Here is a 20,927-nt window from a genome sequence, read left to right on the forward strand (position 1 = left end):
AATGAGCACGCAAAGATACTGTGGGACTTCCGAATCCAGACTGACAAAGTTCTGGAACACAACACACCAGACATCACAGTTGTGGAAAAGAAAAAGGTTTGGATCATTGATGTTGCCATCCCAGGTGACAGTCGCATTGACAAAAAACAGCAGGAAAAACTCAGCCGCTATCAGGACCTCAAGATTGAACTTCAAAGACTCTGGCAGAAACCAGTGCAGGTGGTCCTGGTGGTGATGGGCACATTGGGTGCCGTGCCAAAAGATCTCAGCTGGCATTTGGAAACAATAGATATTGACAAAATTACAATCTGCCAACTGCAAAAGACCACCCTATTGGGATCTGCGCGCATCATCCGAAAATACATCACACAGTCCTAGACACTTGGGAAGTGTTCGACTTGTGATTTTGTGATACAAAATCCAGCATGTCTATCTTGTTTGCTGTGTCATACAATAAAATAAAAATAAAAATAAAAGTAATAATAAGGTTATCAGCACTCCCTTTAAAAATGTGGTGCCAGAGAGCACACAACATCTCAATATTTATATATGTGTGTAATTTAGCAGGATAATTTCCTTATAGCAAGCTTTTATGCCAATGAATTTTATGCAAGTCTGACCACCTTCTGCTGGGTTGATTCCCAATTACAGTTAAAGGGAGGAAGAGAGGTTTGGATTTCCAAGGTGAAATTCAGATTTGGACTCAAATCAAACTAAGTAGTTTTTGAAGGTTTCCAAGTCAAATTGAACTGTTTTCTGAACTGCCCAGTTCAGGTTCAAACTGAATCTTACCATTCAAAAATCCAGCTATATCTTTTCAGTCTAATGAGAAATTATCTATTTGTCATTTGAGGTTTGTGTGTAGGAACACATTCATAATGGGATTAATCCTCCATTGTCCAGCACAAAGCAAAGATCATATGACCAATTATTTAGAGGATCAAGAACTGATAAAGGTGCATTAGTACTCTAAGACAGTGATGTACAGGCCTATAGCCAGAAAAAAAGGGGGTGGTGGTGGTTTGAAACTTTTTTTAAGTGAATCATGAAGTGAGAAACCATAACACAAAAATTAAATAAAAATTGTATATAGACCTAAATAAATTAAATTTCTATTTTAGCTACAAAGTTACAAGTTTAATAAAACTGAAAATGACTCTTAATTGGTAATTTAGTGCTTACAAAAGTATACCACAGTGCCTGGTGGAAACACTTGAAAACTAAAGAAGGCATTGCTGTGCAGTTGTGCTGTCCCTAATCCAAATTGAGAAATGGTCAAGGGGGTGAAGATATTGAAGAAGCATATTAAATGTGGCCAGCAGACTCATGGATTTTATATAAAGCCGTATCTGAGTACCTGTTATTTTTATTTTAACGGAGTCATTCTCAATCTTTGGTCCTCCTCATATCTTAGACTTTAGGTCCTAGAAGTCCTGACCATTGCCCAAGGTTGGAATTGAAGGCTAAAATGCCTGTTAACCAATGAATATGAATCACTATTTAAAATTATCATCCCTATCTCTTGTAGTGACTTTCCCATAGAGAAGAACAATCTTTTGGGCATCTACTGTTAGAATGTTAAAGTCTAGCATGGACTTCTGTAGAAGGGAGTAAAGCTTTGAAGCAAGACCAAAATGTTTCTTACCATGTAAAAGAGCAAAGAAACATCTATTTTAATTTTTTTAATCCTATAAAACCACTAAAACTGGTAAAATAATTAAAACACTCTTGCTTGTTCTTAAAAACTGTATTCATTAAAAACCTGTCTGAATAAAATGGGTTTAGCCTGTCACTGAAAAGACAACATAGAAAGAGCTATTGTAATCTCCCCGGGGAAGAGAGTTTCAGAGCCTTGCGGCAATCACGAAGAAGACCTTCCCTGCTCCCTACCACCACCATCATGCTTGTGATGGTGGTGGGACCGAGATTTAGTGCCTAGGCAGGTTTTTACAGGAGTTATGATTGTCAAATAGTCTGGATCTAAGCTTATAACCAGCCCTTTAAGTTGTGCCTGGAAACAATATTGTCAGCCAGTGGAGCTGTTGCATAAAGAGAGTTTTCTGTTCCCTATAATTAGTCCTGGCTAACAGTCTGGCCACAGCTTTTTGGACCAACAAAGCTTCCAAATGCTCATCAAAGGTAGCCCCAAGTAGAGCACAATACAATAATCCAAAACCAAATGTATATGATGAAAAAAATCAGAACGAAATCCCACTTGCTGCCTTGTGTCTTTCTATCCTCCTTCAGGAAACAGCTGAAGACCTGGATGTTTAGGTTGGCCTTTGGTGAGACAGTCACTGGATGACTAGTCTCAGTTGGCATTATAACTCTATCCTGAATTTTATTAGGTCCCTTTTATTCTGGTATTTTAAGTGATGATATTATTTTATATTGCTGCTGCAGTCTCTCTCTCCCCCCCCCCCCCCCCCGCCACCAATGAAGTCAACTGAATTATACTTGGTGGTTGATCGATTTACTGCTGTATTAACTCTTGTTTTTTTGTCTTACTGTGTTTTAATTTTTTTGTATATTGTTCAATGTATTTATGCTGTTGTTTTTGTAAATTGTGCTAGTTGGGCCTTGCCCCATGTGAGCTGCCCCGAGTCCCTGTGGGGAGATGGTGGCGGGTATAAATAAAGTTGTTGTTGTTGTTGTTGTTGTTGTTGTTGTTGTTATTATTGAAATTATTGAAGAATCCTGGAGACCAAAATTTTCCTTAACATCCAAATGAACAGGAGCTTGAACATTCTCCTTGGAAACCAGTGTAGAAGGCAATGGATTCAGTTCTGTCTACAAACAGGCCCTCTGGTGGATAACATGAACATTGTAACATTGTAATTGTAAACCGCATATTGAAGTGTTTGAATATTGGACTATGACTCTAGAGACCATGGTTTGATTCTCTACTCAGCCATAAAAACCCACTGGGTGACCTTTGGCAAACGGTATGGTTTCAGTACCAGAAAATCACATGATATATTCACCTTGGGGTTTCCATAAGTCAGAAACAACTTGAAGGCATACAGCAATAACTACAAATGAGTGATTGCTATGTAAGCATGGAAGGATGTTGGCTAAAGCAGGGTTCAGGAAAGTGAAGCCTGTGGCCAGCCCCAAACCCCCAGGAATTCCACCAAAGCTCCCAAAAATCAATTTAAAATATTTTTCAAACCAAAAATGTCCTTAGAGCATGAAGCATTTCCACCCAATCACATGAAAGAAAGATAAAAGGAGGAGGGAACAGCAAATTTGCTGAAAATAAACAACTGGTCTTTCCAATGTCATTCAGAATATGTCAGTGCAGCCCAGTAGGACACAATAGCAAATCCCACCCCTACCACTGATGCAGTTGTCTCCTCATCATGAATTTAGTGTCAATATTTTATCAGGATAGCTATGTGGCAGCTTGAACCACAGCTTTGTTGAACATGCGAACTAAGGGCACCCAGGATCTGATCCCAGGCTACCTATTTATCTCAAGTTTTCTGGAATATACAAGTGGGGACTTGTATATTCCAGTTTAAAGCAGGATCTGGGATCAGATCCTGGGATAAAGGGCAGTTTGGAAGGGCCCTAACTAAAACCAATCAGTTAGTAAGAGGAAGTGAAGGGGCAAAGATGTAAAAAATATGTAAAAATATTCCTCTTAATCCAAAGTCAAAAGCAGGAGGTCCCTTTTCTGTGTAGAGGGCGAGGAAAGACACCATGAAAATTGGATCTTCAAACAGCAAAAAACTATTTATTGCGAGCTTAGCAATAACGACAAAAACGTGCATACATCAATGCAATCAATAAAAGGATTTGTCGCACTTTCAAAATGGTTGCAAGGGTTTTTATCACTTCTACAGAAAATAGTAAGCATATCCTTATTGGCTTATAAAGATCATTTACCCCATTCGTCTAATGTTGGCTACATCACAAGCATCTTAACCACCATGCAATTCCATTGGTTTTCTATGCTGTAACAACATGTGACTCTTTAGACAATTGTGCTTTTCATGTTATTGACCCTGATCTCAGCACCAGCTTATCTTCCTCTTGTTGCAAGTATAGGTTCGAATCCGTATGGGAATCCTAAGGAATAGTGATTAACCGATTCTGACTTGTTGTATTGTTATTATTGAAAGTACCGTAACTTCTTTTTCTCTGGAACAACTCTTTTTCCAAACATCAGCATTTTCTCTCAAACATAGACTTTTCTCAAACACGCCTTTGCAACTTAGGTCAGTCAAAACATATGGGACTTACAGTCATTAGAAGTACCTTTGAAAATTCTCTTTTTAAACCCACGTGCCCCTCAGAAGAGAGAAGTACTCAGAGAAACACTTGAATATACCCGTAAGGTTTCTTCTCAGGGCCCTTCCACACAGTCATATAACCCAGAATATCAAAGCAGAAAATCCCACAATGTCTGCTTTGAACTGGGTTATCTGAGTCCACACTGCCATATTATCCAGTTCAAAGCAGAAAATGTGAGATTTTTTCAGCTGTGTGTAAGAGGCATTGTTTCACAACTGCAAAAAACCACCATAAAAGCACATTTTTGCTTCACTTTCCAAAGTAACCTATACCCTTTTCTTCTCTCTTTTCTCTCCCTTACTCTCCATGTGTCTTCCCTTTCTCATTTTTTCTTCTTCATTTGCTTCTTTGAGGAATGGTTCATCATGATAAACCATTCCTCAAAACCTGTTACCATTACTTTCCCTTTGTATACAATCTATTTTTCCTGGCCGTTCTTATCTATTACTCGTTAAGTCTTTTTTAATTCATGCTACACCCTGTAACGGATCTGGCCTACTTTCCAAGGTTGGTGAGTGGCCCACTTTGTAGGACTGGTGTGCGGCCATTTTGTGAGCAGGGCTGAGGGTGCGGCCATTTTGCAGGCCTTTTTGCAACAGCTCGGCAGAGCAAGGGGGAGGAGCAGTCAGGCAGCCATTGACATATGTGCAATCTGATTGGCTGAATGCAAATGAGAAGTCGCTTAGCAACTGGAGATGGGTGGAGCCAAAGTGACAGAGCCAGGAATTCTTTTTCAGTGAGCAGTTAGGGCTTTGGAATCCTGTCAGTGAGCAGTTTTGAATGTTAGTCAGTTAGGAGTTGGGTTTTGGAATTCAGTCAGTTGGGAACTGTGTTTTGAGAAGGAAGCCTCTTTGAGGAAATATAGGGAAAGCCTTTAAGTAAGAAAGAACTGAGACCTATATTTTGTGAGCTCTATGGTCTAGAGCATCGTTGTTTAAATCCCAGTAAATTGTCCTGTTTGTGTTTCCTTGGTGAAGGAACATATGTACACAGAAACCAAGTTATATGAACATCCTTTGAAGTGAAACCCATAAGACTTTAATGAAACCGCTAAGCATCTGTACTGTTCAATGTTAATGAAACCATCACACATATTTACTGTTCAAACTACAAATAAACAACCATTTCTTCTCTCTCTCTCTCTCAATATCCTAATATAGAAGAGGCACCTGAATAAAGAATTGTTGGAAGCATTTGATAGAAGTAGAAAGTTTGAATCCTCTACATATTTGGTGGCAGCAGAAACAGAAACCTCTGCAATTCTGGCAATTTGAAAAATCCTCCCCATTGTAATATTGTTCAAAACTCCTCAGTCCTCTATACACCCCATTCTGGAAAGTTCCTCTACACTAAATTCAAAATGGCCAGCAGATGCCTTTTCAGTGAGAAAATAGCTGGGTGTTCCTTAAGGGTATTGAATACTAATGATGTAATTATTTGTTTGAACCTTGATCCAGAAAACAAGATTTGGACTAATTCAGACACCATCTGAATTTCTAAGCTGAAGACCTGGCATTGTCCCTAGACACTTCCAAGGTCTTGTAGCCAGCATGACTGCAAGGAGTGCTGTTATCTTCCCACCAGAGTGGTACCTATTGATCTACTCACATTTTGCATGTTTTCAAAATGATACAAGAATAAACACCATAGTAATATAATGCTGCCTTCCTCCCATGAGATAAAGTCCTAAAAGTGGCTGTGTGCAGTATAGATCCTAGGAAGTTACATCCTGGCTGTAGAAGCAGGCTGTAATGAACCTTAGCTATTAGGCCGGGAATGGAGCCTGAGTAACAGTGAGTGAGGCAGGCCTCCATTTTGTAGTGTAAGGCCAGGCAGCCATCTTGAGTGTGGTTAAAAAAGAGGGAGGAGCTTAGAGAGAGAATCCTAGGATTGGCCAGAGCAGATGGGAGGAGCCAAGTCTTAGAGGGAGAGAGAGAAAAAAGAGCTCCAAGGCAGTTCGGTTTTGGGGTTTTGGAGAGGAAAGAGCAGTTTGGAGTTTTGGTTGTGTGTGAGAGAACTGAGAGCTGTGAAACTGACAGGATAGGTCAGGCAGTTTGGATCTCTTGGGGGAGATAATTCAAGAGATTGACTCTCACTACTGGGCTGGTTAATAGAAGGACTCTAGGTTAGAGTTAATTAACACCCAGGGGGCTATCTAGATTAGATTAGTCGAACTCGTGACTATTCTCAGAAAATAAAGTGAGGGTTTCTGTGACCAATAGATAGTTTGGTTTGATTGGAACTGTTTGAAACTAAGTGACGTAATCTGAAACATACAGCTAAGTTAAGCTGAAGAACTTCTGTAATCGTTTACGCTTATATACCTCTCTGAAGTAATTATTTGCCTGTTTTAAGAAAATAAATTTTTATTCTATTTTCAACTTTCAAAAGCCTCAACAGTATATCTTTCTATTAAGAAGCCTTTATAATAGTTCCAGCCATACAGCAATTAAATACCACAGAAAAGCCTCATAATAAACATCAGTTTGGGAACAAGGGGGTGGAAACAGTGTGGGCAGGGAATGGGATAAACTTATCGCAAGTACATTTAACAACAAATATCCTAAAAACGTTTTAGGTTGGTGGGAGCTACCATTTTAAAAGAAAATCTAAAATCAAACTGACATCCCTCTCACATAAGGGTGCTTACGTGTGGGAAGAGAGTAGAGTGAGGGGTGTCCGTTATACAGGCGTTTGGCAAGTAGAAAATTAAAGAGCAATAGACTCATGGAACTGACATAAGAAGTAATCAGGATGACGATTTTAGGATTAGTGCTATGTATTACATGTTTTAATTGGTTTTGATTGTATTTTATATGTTTATTGGTTTTAATGGTTATTGTGTTATGTATGGTTTGATTATTGTATAATTGCGGCATCTCACCCTTAGAGTAAAAAGAGTGGGGTAGAAGTAAACAAATAAATAAATTAGATTGAAAATTATAAACGCCCCCTTGCAAATGGAAAATTCCAGGTTTGCCATGGCGATTAACATTGGGATCATGTGTAGTATGATACCAGCCTTGATATGAAATGAAACAACACCATGATCACACTACTGTTGAGATGCTCCTTTGATTTTCAACCTTCTCCTATTTTACCTTTTTAAGAGTTCCATTATAGTAACCAACTTTGGAAAAATTTGGAAAGGTTGAAAGCTTGGCTAACAAAAGTGTTTTTGTACCCACATTCACGTTCAAATTCTGTCTAGAATCTGCCAGCTACTCCACCTTCAGGACTTTCACAGGAAGCTGATGTTTTTAGAATCCACAGTTTAGCTCAAATTACGTGCTTTTCAGCAAGACTGAGTCCTGGCACTGGCTTTGAGAAATTAGAAATAGAATATATTTTCTGTCACAATACTCACAGCTAGGATGATGATTTCATACAAAAGTCATGGAGTTCACAAAAGTTACTGAAGAACTTTAAACTGCTCACTTTAACTTTTAGGAACAAGCTATTAAGAGGAATTCCCCTTTTATTGTATTCCTGAAAAGAGAGTTTATTTGGAAGGCTGTATCTGTCACATAAATGATTAGAAACTGACTAGCTCCCTCCCCACAAATTCCCCTTACAGTTTGAACAATAAGTAAAGCATGTCTTCAAAGCCTGTAACAAAACCTCTTTCACCTCTGTGTAACCCAGTGTTCCAGCCTTGTTTCTTCCAAATAAACTAATCAAACAGAAATCTACATCAATTGCCATTTAGAATGAAAGAAATATAAAAACCCAGGAGAGGGCATGGTTTACAGACATGAATATTTGGAAGCATTCATATAAGTAGTGGGTAGGGGAGCTGTTTTGAACAGAATAACTCCAGAACTGTGAAGACTATCAGCCATCTAGGATTCTCATCACCATAAGTGAGAAACCAGTTTTTCAACCACTTTTTAATGTTCATTCATTCCCTATTGTCAAGTTAGAGTGGTAACTGACCAGTTATTTCTTCAGGGTTCAACGGCAAAGCCATGTAAAGAATGCTGGCAAGGCTGTTACAAGATGTTTAGCTTGCTGAAGCAAAGGACAAGGTACCTGCCCTGTGCCATGTACAAAACCTGAGCAGATTGGCAGCTGAACAGAAGCCCAACACAGGCAACAATCTGCAAGAGGAAGGCTTATTTGAGCGGAGTAGGTCAGGCCCTTTGGAAGACACAACTTACTTCTCCAAAACCTCACTACTGCTTGCTGGCTTGGGTTTGTTTTTTCAGTTGTTTTTGAAATCCCAGTTTCTCTCTTTTCCTCCTACTTTGATCTTTAATTCTCAGTGTACTTCACTTGCTCCAAGTTGAGCTCATAGTGCAAAAATAGTTCATACTTAGAGGGGGGAAAGAAAAAAGGGGTCAGAATTTTTCCTTTCTTCCTAAGTTTAGATAAAATCAAACCTGTGCAGCCTTTTCTAATTTATATATCCTTCCTTCCTGCTAGTATTTGTCATCTTGGCAGAAATGGGCAAATTAACTAATAGGATCAAAGAGCAGTCTTTAAATCATTTTAAAGGTCCGGAAAGCCTTTCTTAATTTACATAAAGAAGAACATTGGAGGATTCTTGTGGGTTTTGAAGACTGAGTTTTATTTCTGACAAGTTTCCAGGCCTTAATTCAAAGTGCAGGTGATTACCTATAAAACCCTATACGCTTCGGGTCCAACCTATCTTTGAGACTGCATCCCTTTCTATGAACCAGCACAGGCATTGAGATCTGCTGGAGAGGCCCTTCTCTTGGTCCCACCACTGTCTCAAATACAGTTGGGGACGAGAGAGAGGGCCTTCTTGGTAATGGCTCCCCAGCTCTGGAATTCTTTCCTAAAGTAATTAGACTTGCCCCTTCCATTCAAGACTTTCGGATGAGTTTAAAAACATGGCTCTTCCAACAGGCCTTTGAACCTGTGTAATTCTGGTCAGCCCGATGACCCAATTGTGCCACTTCGCACTTTGCTATTGCTGATAATTAGCGTACTCACAGGTTTTACTGCATTTTAGGAGATTTTATAATTATTATATTATTAACTGGGATTTTATGTACAATGCTGTTTTTATACTTATGTTATATATTTTATATTTGTGTACTTGTATACTGTGTATTGTGGATCAGATGCAGCACTATAGTGCTTTTGTGAGCCACTCCAAGTCCCCCTGGGGAGATGGTGGTGGGGTACAAATAAAGATCTATTATTATTATTATTATTATTATTATTATTATTATTATTTTCTCTGTTATATAGAAAACATCATTATGGAAAATAGTATTAAGAAGATGGCCTTTTTCATGCAGAAGACTTTGATCTGGAAGGTGGTAAGTTAATTTTCTTTTTTGTATGTGGTGAATGGGGTAAAGTATTACCAGTATGTGTGTTCAGTAGCTGTTAGTGAACACTGGAGTCCAGCAACATTTGCAGGGTCATACTTTCTGTAAGTTCTTCCCTTGATTCTGTAGCATTGAGTTAGTAGTTAGATGACACTTACCAAATTCAGCATCCTCGGATGCTCCCAACCTGTGGAGCCCCATGTTGGCCATCACAGGACATTTCGCCTGGCCTTTGTAGTAAGTCTAAGAGTGATGTCAAGCTGCATTAATTGAAAAGAGAAGGTGCCGTCTTAAACTGACTAGTGAAATCATAGCTGGATGAAATCCAAACCAGAGATTTCCTGATTGCCTCATGGGTATAAAAGGCAGGTATGTTGCTATTACTAAAACAATGTTTCATCAATTCCAAAAATAGAAGTTAGGTAGTGATGATAGCATTCTTTATAAATGTGATGCATGATTCACCCATACATACTTTATCCACCATTATCCCCTTTCTAGTGATTCACCAGAAACAAAGCAAAGCCCTCCAGTGACTCTACATAAATATAGTAAAAGGAAAGGATATTGTTTGTTTCCCTTAGAAATTTCCTTCAGTGTCCTTTGATAAAGAAGGAAACAATGAAAAAGAAAACATATGATTTGAGCTAAAATTATTTTTATTTTTTATAGACTGTTCCCTATTTTCACTGTGATTAGGCAATCCAGCCAAATATGATAATCATATAACAAATTACGCCACTGATGATTATATATATAGATCATTTAGCTTGGATAAGTGAGACTCTACTGTATGTGTATATATATTCAAAGTATCAATTTCATTTGGAAACCTGATCCATGTAAATTGCACTGCATTGGTATTATAGCTAATCTGGCAAGGTGAAGTCTTGACCTAGGTGTTCAATTCTGTTCATGCATGCTACAACGATCCTGTTTATTACTAACAGGAAACCAAGGCTAATCCTTACTTTATGATGAGTAAAACAAATTAGTAAAATCATGTTTAAAATCCACAAAAGAGTGGTACTTTTATTAGTCAACTAAAATGCAAAAAAACCCACACACACACACATTGCTCCTCTCTAGATCTTTGTATCTATAGTTACACAGAATACATAATAAGTATACCTATGAGACATAGCACTTTCAATATTCATGTTTACAAATTATAGGTGTCCTTTTAAGCCAATACAATTTGATGGCCCCAAATTTCTGGCGGAGTTTTGTTAGCCCACTAATCCATAGACTGCAGCTACATGATCCTTGATCCTGTTAGGGAAGTATCTGAATTGGGTTATAGAACTCTTTCTTGTCCTTGAGCAGCTCTTTCATGTAAGTAAGGACTTAATGTACAGACCTTGCTTTGATTGGTACAGAGAATGCATTTTCTGCCAAGAATAGGGAGATGTGATAAGGAACATCATGTTCTTCTCATCGAGAACATTCCAAGTGTGTGGTGGGCATACTCTTTATTATGGTTAATGTTTGCTTCAGTGATTGTTGGGCATGGGTGAAGAAATCTAGAGGTTAATCTACTGATATAACCAAGGGGTACTATTTTGGGAACAGGATCTTCATAATTACAATTAGGAGGGACAGAATACTATCCAGAAGGATTCTCACATTGGCCACCAAAAGGTACCATCACCTTTAAATCAAGAAAACACTTGAAACTTTGCTGTAACAAGTAGTTCCAAATAATCTTCCTCCTTTTATTTATTTATAACCTGCCTTATTCACAAAACAGGGACTCATAGTAGCTTACAAGTACACATAATAATTAAACAATACAGAAAACCAACAGTTAAAAGAAGCAACCTCTCAACAGCACTAACTGAGGAGCCTCCGGTGGCCTAGGGGATAAAAGCCTTGTGACTTGAAGGTTGGGTTGCTGACCTGAAGGCTGCCAGGTTCGAATCCCACCCAGGGAGAGCGCGAATGAGCTCCCTCTATCAGCTCCAGCTCCATGTGGGGACATGAGAGAAGCCTCCCATAAGGATGGTAAAACATCAAAACATCCGGGCATCCCCTGGGCAACATCCTTGCAGACGGCCAATACTCTCACTTCAGAAGCAACGCCAGTTGCTCCTGACATGAAAAAAAAACCCAAAAAAACCCAGCACTAACTTAAAAACAATACCATTAAAATGTTAGGGTTTCAAAATGTTACTTAAATATGAATTACTGTATATTTAAATTATAGCAATATAGTACACTCTAAAAAGTGTGCTTAAAAACCAACAGTTTCCAAAAGAGTAAAAGAAAAGTCTTTGCCTAGATGGGCAGGTTGCAAAGAAGGGGCCATTCTACCTCCCTAGAAAATTCCAGAGCCCTTAGAGGCAGCACCAAGAAGGAGCCCTTAATATACGCTCAATAGTCATCTCTATGAAATGCATGAATTTCCTTGGAGTTATTGTGTATCTTGCAATGTGATCAAGTTTTAATTTTTGGGAGGTGACTTCTCTTGTTTATAACTACCATCAAGTCGCTTTCAAATTATTGAGAGACCTCTAGGTCACTATGTTATCAAGAGCCCTGCTTATGTTTTGCAAACTCAGAGCTGTTGTTTCCTTAACTCACTTGTAATACAGTTGTTCTCTTTTTCTACTGCATTCTACTTTACAAGCATTATTTTGTTCTCATGATAAGTCCAAAATACATTAGTCTTATTGTAATGTCAGGAGAGAAATACTTCTAGAACATGACCATACAGCCCGGAAAACATACAACAACCCCACAATAATCTTAGTTTAGTTATCTTTGCTTCCAGGGAGAGTGTAGCCTTAATTTTCTCTAAGGTCCCTTCTACATATGCCATAAAAAGCAAAATAAACTGTGATAAAAGGTGTTTGTGTGTTTGGGGGGGGGGGGGGCTAAATGACGTTTAAAAAAAATGTGATTCGGATTAACAGCAGAAAAACACGTGTTAAAAAGGTGTGCTTAAACCAAATTTAGGCCAAAAATGCTCATATTTAAATCACTGTATATCACTGCCGTCAAGGAAAACACGTGCCTTTGTTCCTATATGTTGGACAGCTCCAGCACATATGTGCATGATTGGACTTGCTGTCAAGTCCTATGATTTTTTGTCCCCTTCTTTGACCCGGATTATGATGTTATCTGGAAGCACCCTAAGATGCTGTCAGAGCAGAATTAGAAATATACTCCATAGAAGCCTCACTAAAATCAGGGTCTTCAATTATTGGTCAAAAATTTAAAATTTTGAACATGGTAGACTCCCAAAATTATGCTTGGCAGAACAAACTAATGGTCAAACACAAGCTACCTGGTCAGAACAATTAATAGGGTTCTTCTGCACTTGTAGATTACAAATCTCTTCCTTAAGACATATAATAGGAACACTGAGAAAAGGATAGTATCTCAAAGGATTTTAGACATTGAAGCACAGTAGGATATAGCCAATGAAGGCTCCTTGAAGTGGTTAGGTCATTTTAAACAAAATTTCCAGCTGGTGCTTTAATTAAAAGTTGATATGCCAAGACACTTAAGTCTATGGAGAGACATGGTAGATTCAATAATATCCCACCCGAAGAAAGACTCTGTATCTGTGGCACCTTCAAAGTTGAAAACTTGAACCACATATTACATAACTGCTGTTTGTGCAAAAAAGAAAGGAAATAACATCCATGGCCTTTTATTTGTAATAAAACGAGCTGGAATACAGCAGTCAAAACCACATTTTTACTAGTTGGGTATAATCTCACGATAACAACAAAAGTTGTCCTTTATTTGTTTAAGGCATTTAAAAGGAGATCAGAGTATATTGATCAGATTGGTATACGGTGCAAGGAGATGACGACATCTGATATATATAGCTAAGATTAATGTACATTTGGTTACATGTTGGCCACCCTCACTTTTTATCTCTGTACTTGTATATTTATAATTTTAACCAGACTAGATATATACTGTATGTTGCGTTTTTATTGCTTGTTTTGTTTTAACTTAGTGTTCATGTGGTCTGCCCTTGTTTTTCATTGTCTCGTTTTATTTTGTAATGGATATTATTATTTATTGTATTGCTTATTGTGTTGTGATGTGTTGTTCTTTTATATGCTGTTTATATTGTATTGTTTTGGGCATGGCCCCATGTAAGCCGCCCCGAGTCCCCGTTGGGGAGATGGTGGTGGGCTATAAATAAAGAAGTATTATTATTATTATTATTATTATTATTATTATTATTATTATTATTATTAGGCCAATTGGCTGATCAATAAAAATTGTTTCAAATAGTTGTCAAAGTAAATAAAAATGTTCTATATTTTCCATTGCGTTATGTCAGTACTTTAGAGTGCTTTTCTGTACTGAAATCCTCTCTGGCCAGTGAGAATAAACACCTCTGTTTTTACCTTTGAACCTTGTCTTTGTCTTAATATGGCCTTCGGATTAGTGAGGCACGCAAGGCTTCCAAACCCACGATTTAGCAGTAGCTGAAATCACTCAACATTAGTGTTCACTAGTAACATGTGGGTTGAACATGAAACACACCAAAATAATACATCTTCTCCTAAGTCAATGTACGTAATATCCAAACCCATGCTATTTTTGCACATTATGTCCTCGGGAATATAAATTATCATGATATTTGATGCCTTTTAATGATATCAAAATATTCTATTGGAGGCATCAGTACAGTTTCTCCAATGATAATGACATTTCTGGGAGGCAGATGTACTGTATGTAGTCTATAGTTTGGAGTGGGACAATGCAAAACATAACCAAGTCTGTTTTCAAAGAGTAAAAAAAAGGATTTTCAATTCTAAGATCACTTTCAATTGTTTCTCTTCCTGATTTTGGTGCCCAGCCCAGTCAAAAACATTCATGTCTCTCAAATAGGAAGAAGCATAACTTGATGGGATAACCCTCCCCCCCCCTCCATACCCAGTCATCTGCTCATGAGTCTTGGGAACAGCAACTCACTGTGGTCAGAAGGGGTTATCTGAAAGACTTGTTGTAACATTTTCTCTTTATCAACTCCAGGATCAAGATCAGTACACAGCAACAACACACTGCTGCTTGGAACAATGTGTTCACAGAAAATAAAACATTTGTTCTACTTCACTGAAGTGCCACAAGTGTGATTAGAGAGCTGGTGTTTTGATGTTATACAAAATAAATGCAATGTGTTTAAAATTGATTGCTTTGGATTTTTCTTCTGTTCTATGAAAATGCTACAGCTTTGTTGTTGTGTTCCTTTGGGTTGCTTCCAATGTATAGTAACTCTAAGATAACCTGGTTGCAGGGTTTTCCTGGCAAGATTAGTTCAGAAGAAGTTTGTCATTGTTTTTTCTTTAGGCTGAAAGAGTGTGACTTGCCCAAAGTCACCCACCCAGTGGGTTTCATGACCTAGCAGAGATTCTAACCCTGCTCTTCATCTTACTGAAATTTAAAGTCATATTCAAGCTCCTTAAAAACCCTTATAACTAAGTCTAAATTATTGCCTTGGAAGCCCTTGTGCACTGGGATATGATACAGAAGTACTTTAAATAATATTTTAAATAAATGAATGAATAATTAATTTGTTAGTTCTAATTAGAGAAAGCCTACCAGTGGAATTTACAAATGTTGATTTACAATAAAACAATTGATTCAATGAATATGCTTTACTTAGAATTAGCAGCTGGATATTGGCCAGAGACGGAAGAAAATAAAGGTTTTCACAACCATATATAGGTATTACATTTTCAACTGGAATCTCACTTGGGTAGGGGAATCTGTAGCAGTTATACTGAGCTTCAGTTGTTCCAGTGCCACTGGAACATTATATCTGACCTGGGTTTTACTGCAAACTTTCAGGAAGCTATCAAAGATACTGAACTGACGAGGGTAAGGTTCACCATATTGCATAGCTTAGGCCCTTCCAGGGGTAAAACCCACGCCAAAGCGGGTTTAAAAATTACTTTGGCATGCGTTTTTGTCCCCCAAAGGGCCTGCAAACCTGGGCTTTCTCAGGCAGGGTGCCTGGATGCCATCCCGGTAAATACCGGAATGGCACCCAGACACCCAGAAGCCCCCCAAAAGAAGCCTTTAAAATTTAAAACAACTTTCACAGTTAACATTAAGGTAGTTCTGGAGTCCTCCTGGCACATAGAAATGATGTGCCAGGAGACCGGGGGGGGGGGGGGGGAGGGAGAGGAGGAAAATCACTCTCCTAGAGCCCAGAAAACCGAGGTGGCTTTGTGGATTGGGCTTAGGGATCATGTGAAGCAGTCCTGGGACCCAATCCACATAGGGCCCACACCTAGTAAGGCCCGGATCTTACCTAAGATCCGAGTCTTACCAAGTATCTACAAATACTGATTAGTTCTGAATTAATTCACTTTTACCAAAGGCATCATTTGGACACCACTAATGAAAGTGTGGCAGGCCCAGCATTTTTTGGCCTGCCTGCTGAGTCCTTAGTCAAAGTTCATATTAAAACCTGAGATGGATTTGCCACCCAACTCACACTGAGGGTACTAACTGTCACTGGCTAGCTTTGATCATAATTGGAAATGGTCGATTTTGCTTCAGCTATCCATCTTCTGGTGACATCTAGACAAATACTATAATGCAGTGCTTTTCAGCTGACAGGAATTATGAGAGTTGACACCCCAAACTTGTGTATGTGGAATGGGAAAAACCCACAAATAAAATTTAAATATCTACTGGATGCAAAAGAGAGAGACGGTGTGCACGTCCCAATTTGAATCTTTATTACAAAGCTGCAACGTTATCCTGGATCAAATAGTGGATAACCCTAGAAAGCAAAAAACTACTAAAGCTAGAAGGATAAAACCTGTAATTTGGGTGGCATGCCTACTTAGTATACAAAAAAGAAAAAATGGACATTAAGTTTAAAAACTTATAAGAAACAATCTCTTCAGAATATGGATTAAACAAACCTCTAAAAACCTCAAAATTCCAAATTGGACATCACCACAAGAAGCATTCCATAAACTACAATATAAATATATATCCTGGCCCCAGGGCCGGCCGGAGATATTTTTTAATGGGAAGCGGGGGTGCTGAAAAGCGCCCCCGCCACCCGCGCCCTGGCCCCGCCCAGCGTGCCCTGGCCCCGCCTCCCACGCTGCGTGGGAGGCGGGGCCAGGGCGATTAGTGAGGGGGGCGGGGCCACAGTTGGCCCCGCCCCCGCCCAGCGTGGCCATTTTGCCCTTAGTAACAAACTAAGGGCAAAAATGGCTTATCTGGCTGTGCGCATGCGCACAGCCAGAGAAGCCATTTTTGCCCTTAGTTTGTTACTAAGGGCAAAATGGCCTAGGTGTGCTGTGCGCACGCGCACAGCACACCTAGGCCATTCGGGCCTGACTTCCTGGTCGCGGCCGGCGACCGCCCGGGCGATCGCCGGCCGCGACCAGGAAGTCAGGCCCGAATGGGCTATCTGCGCTGTGCGCACGGGCACAGCGCAGATAGCCCATTCGGGCCTGACTTCCTGGTCGCGGCCGGCGATCGCCCGGGCGGTCGCCGGCCGCGACCAGGAAGTCAGGCCCGAATGGCCTAGGTGTGCTGTGCGCGTGCGCACAGCACACCTAGGCCATTTTGCCCTTAGTAACAAACTAAGGGCAAAAATGGCTTCTCTGGCTGTGCGCATGCGCACAGCCAGAGAAGCCATTTTTGCCCTTAGTTTGTTACTAAGGGCAAAATGGCCTAGGTGTGCTGTGCGCACGCGCACAGCACACCTAGGCCATTCGGGCCTGACTTCCTGGTCGCGGCCGGCGACCGCCCGGGCGATCGCCGGCCGCGACCAGGAACTTCCTGGTCGCGGCCGGCGATCGCCCGGGCGGTCGCCGGCCGCGACCAGGAAGTCAGGCCCGAATGGCCTAGCTGTGCTGTGCGCGTGCGCACAGCACAGCTAGGCCATTTTGCCCTTAGTAACAAACTAAGGGCAAAAATGGCTTCTCTGGCTGTGCGCATGCGCACAGCCAGAGAAGCCATTTTTGCCCTTAGTTTGTTACTAAGGGCAAAATGGCCTAGCTGTGCTGTGCGCACGCGCACAGCACAGCTAGGCCATTCGGGCCTGACTTCCTGGTCGCGGCCGGCGACCGCCCGGGCGATCGCCGGCCGCGACCAGGAAGTCAGGCCCGAATGGCGCCCCTAGCAGCCAGCGCCCGAGGCGGCCGCGTCCGCGGCCGCCTAGTAACAACCGGCCCTGCCTGGCCCACATACAAAAACCTATTGAAAATAGACAATAATAAGAAACAATTAAAATCCATATCGGAAGTCTTAAAGTGAAGGTCACTCGATCTCCTGGTTCCAATATTTTCAAATACATCTGAGATGGCAAGATAATTAAAAAGTGGACATGCAAGAAGTAGATACATAATTAGATCTACATCTACAAATAAATTATAAGTTGATAACTAGATTCTACGAAGTACTACTAAAAATTATACAGAGAAAAATCAAATTAAAAACCACATAATCAAATAGGCACAAAATATTGGACACAATATTGAAATGAGTACATGGAAACACATGGACAAGGGGTATAAAATTCATCCGCAACTACGGCCTCCAAGAGAATTTCTACAAGATAATGTACTGTTGGTATTTAATCCCAGAACAACTAGCAAAAATCCAGCCTCAGAGAAAAAATACTTGCTGGCAATGTAATAAAGCGGTAGGCTCCTTTTATCATATGTGTTGCCGATGTCCACATACTAAAAAATATTAGACAAAAATCTACAAAATAATGGGAAGCATGTTGTTGTTGTTTATTCGTTCAGTTGCTTCCGACTCTTCGTGACCTTATGGACCAGCCCATGCCAGAGCTTCCTGTCGGCCATCGCCACTCCCAGTTTCTTTAAGGTCAAGCCAAGTCAGCCCCTCTTCCTTTTTCCTTCTATTTTCCACAGCATCATTGTCTTCTCCAAGTTTCCTGTCTTTTCATTATGTGGCCAAAGTACTTCATCTTTGCCTCTAATATCTTTCCTTCCAGTGAGCAGTTGGGCATTATTTCCTGGAGTATGGACTGGGAAACATATTAAACATTAAAATTATCTTTGATCCAGAAATGTTCTTATTAGGTCTCATCCACAAACAAATCCCAAAAGAACATGAGATAATCTTTCAGTATATGGTATCAACAGCTAGGGTACTGTTCGCAAAATATTGGAGAAAACAGACAACACCTACAATGGAAGAATGGGTAACAAAACTCATGGAGCTCTCTGAAATTGACAAACTGACCAGAAGACTACGGAACCAGGATGAAAACATTTTTAGAAAGACTGGGAACCGTTAACTACTTACTTGGAAAACTTAAAAATAACAACACCCGGATTCCTAAACTGAGTAACTGAAAAGAAAAAAAAGGAAAGACAAATAAATATTTCCTTTGAATCAGCAATTTAAAGTATCTATCCAAGCATCACTCAAATCCTAGTGATGGAACCACCAAATTGCTTGTATGGTATTTTGATAATGTATTATTTACTTATTTATTGTACAATTTATTAGCTATATCGTAAAGGTAAGCATTAAGCAATGTTGTGAAGGCCTCACAGTATAGTTAGGAATACAGATTATTATTCATTTTCATATACTGCATTAATATGGTCCAGATTACATTTTTGAATGTTGCAATGATTAAAAACCATTTCAAAAAGCATACCTAAATGCAAAGCCTAATATAAAATGCATTCATTCATACATATTTTTTCAAGAAAATGTGTTTTAAAATATTAACAAATCTTAGTATCATTGTTTGTTAATGATAAAAGGGAGTTTCCTAGTAATAATTAAAAAGAAAGAAAAAATAGCCTTAACTATTGATCCCAGTAAAAACTCAATTGTAATTCAAGCAATTAGTCCACTGATCTGTCTATATGAAACTAGCTTGATGCTTTCTGGACCAGTTTCCAATATGGTCGGCATACCAGGATATGGAAGACAGAATAGCCACATTCTTTGGTTTTGCACTTGCCAAAGCATCTTGAGCTAAAAGAACAAACCATTTTAAAACCCTAGTGGTTTCTCTAATAAAATCTTCCTATACAAGCTCAGTTATATTCCCCATCCACATTATTTGACCCAGTATCATCAGTCTCTGAGTGCATTAACACTGTAAAATTAATGGAGTTTGACATCACTTTACATGCCTTGGCTCAATTCTGTGGAATCCTGGGAGTTGTAGTTTAAGGAGGCACTACCACTCTTTGGCAGAGATGAAAAGGATTGTATAACTTTTATTCCCATGATTCCATAACATTGAGCCATGGCAGTTAAAGTGGTGTCAAACTGCATTAATTTACAGTGTAGATGTAAAGGTAAAGGTTTCCCCTGACGTTAAGTCCAAGAGCCAGCGTTGTCCGTAGACACCTCCAAGATCATGTGGCCGGCATGACTGCATGGAACGCCATTACTTTCCCACCGGAGCGGTACCTATTGATCTACTCACATTTGCATGTTTTCGAACTGCTAAGTTGGCAGAAGCTGGAGCTAATAGTGGGCGCTCACTCCGCTCCCTGGATATGAACCTGGGACCTTTCGGTCTGCAAGTTCAGCAGCTCAGCGCTTTAACACACTGAGCCACCGGATGCTCCTAGTGTAGATGTACTCATTGTCTTTTCTGGATTGAACTTCCATTTTTTCACCTACTGTCCATTATTGACCTCAGGAAGTCAGAATCTGATGTTGCAATTACCCAAGTAGGTCTTAGGCTCCTGATGCCAAAGACAACTTCAGGAGCAGCTGGATGTCATCAACAAACAGATAGTGATATCACAGATGATGATAAATGACACCTTGTGTTAAAAAGACAGACCAAAAAATACGTTATGTGACGGCGCGAGTGACGCCATCTATATGTTGAACTATAAGTTTCAAGATTTGAATTGTTGTATCATGCCTGATTTTGCCCTTACCCTGTAAATGTAGTTGGATTGGTTATTTATATCTGTCAATCAATGTTGTTTGTACCTGTTATATTGCTCACTCAGCAAAACTGTTTGGCTCCACCTCTTCCTGGAGTAGGACTGTGTTTCCTCCTTTTCATTCCATCAGCAAGTTCTCTATCGGATGGACGTGAAAGAGAGGCTTGGCTCAAAAAGCCCTTCAAAAGTTACCTCTCAGCACCAATTCTGAGGTTCTTACCCTTGGGACTCACACTTCATGTTCAGGGCCAACCTGAACAACGTTGAGGAGTCTAAAGCGCCTTCACATCAGTCCTTTGGCAACAGAGGAAGACTCTTGTCTTCAGACATAGGTCATTGGACTGAGGCTGAGTTTGCTCCAGCATTCACAGCCAGAGAAAGAGGGATCTGGACAAGCTCCACGGACTTAAACAATCAAAGACTG

The 20,927-nt window shown here is 39.8% G+C and overlaps 1 long non-coding RNA gene across 1 annotated transcript; it reads left to right on the top strand.

Annotated features, from left to right (window-relative positions):
• Window positions 1-5,869: 5,869 nt before the first annotated feature.
• Window positions 5,870-14,981, top strand: LOC134298989 (uncharacterized). The gene is made up of 3 exons (XR_010006144.1): window positions 5,870-8,493; window positions 9,520-9,590; window positions 14,607-14,981. It is a non-coding gene; the product is annotated as an uncharacterized LOC134298989 (long non-coding RNA).
• The last annotated feature ends 5,946 nt before the right edge of the window (window positions 14,982-20,927 follow it).

Source organism: Anolis carolinensis, chromosome 4 (assembly GCF_035594765.1).
Source record: "Anolis carolinensis isolate JA03-04 chromosome 4, rAnoCar3.1.pri, whole genome shotgun sequence".
In the NCBI taxonomy this organism is placed as follows: Eukaryota; Metazoa; Chordata; class Lepidosauria; order Squamata; family Dactyloidae; genus Anolis; species Anolis carolinensis.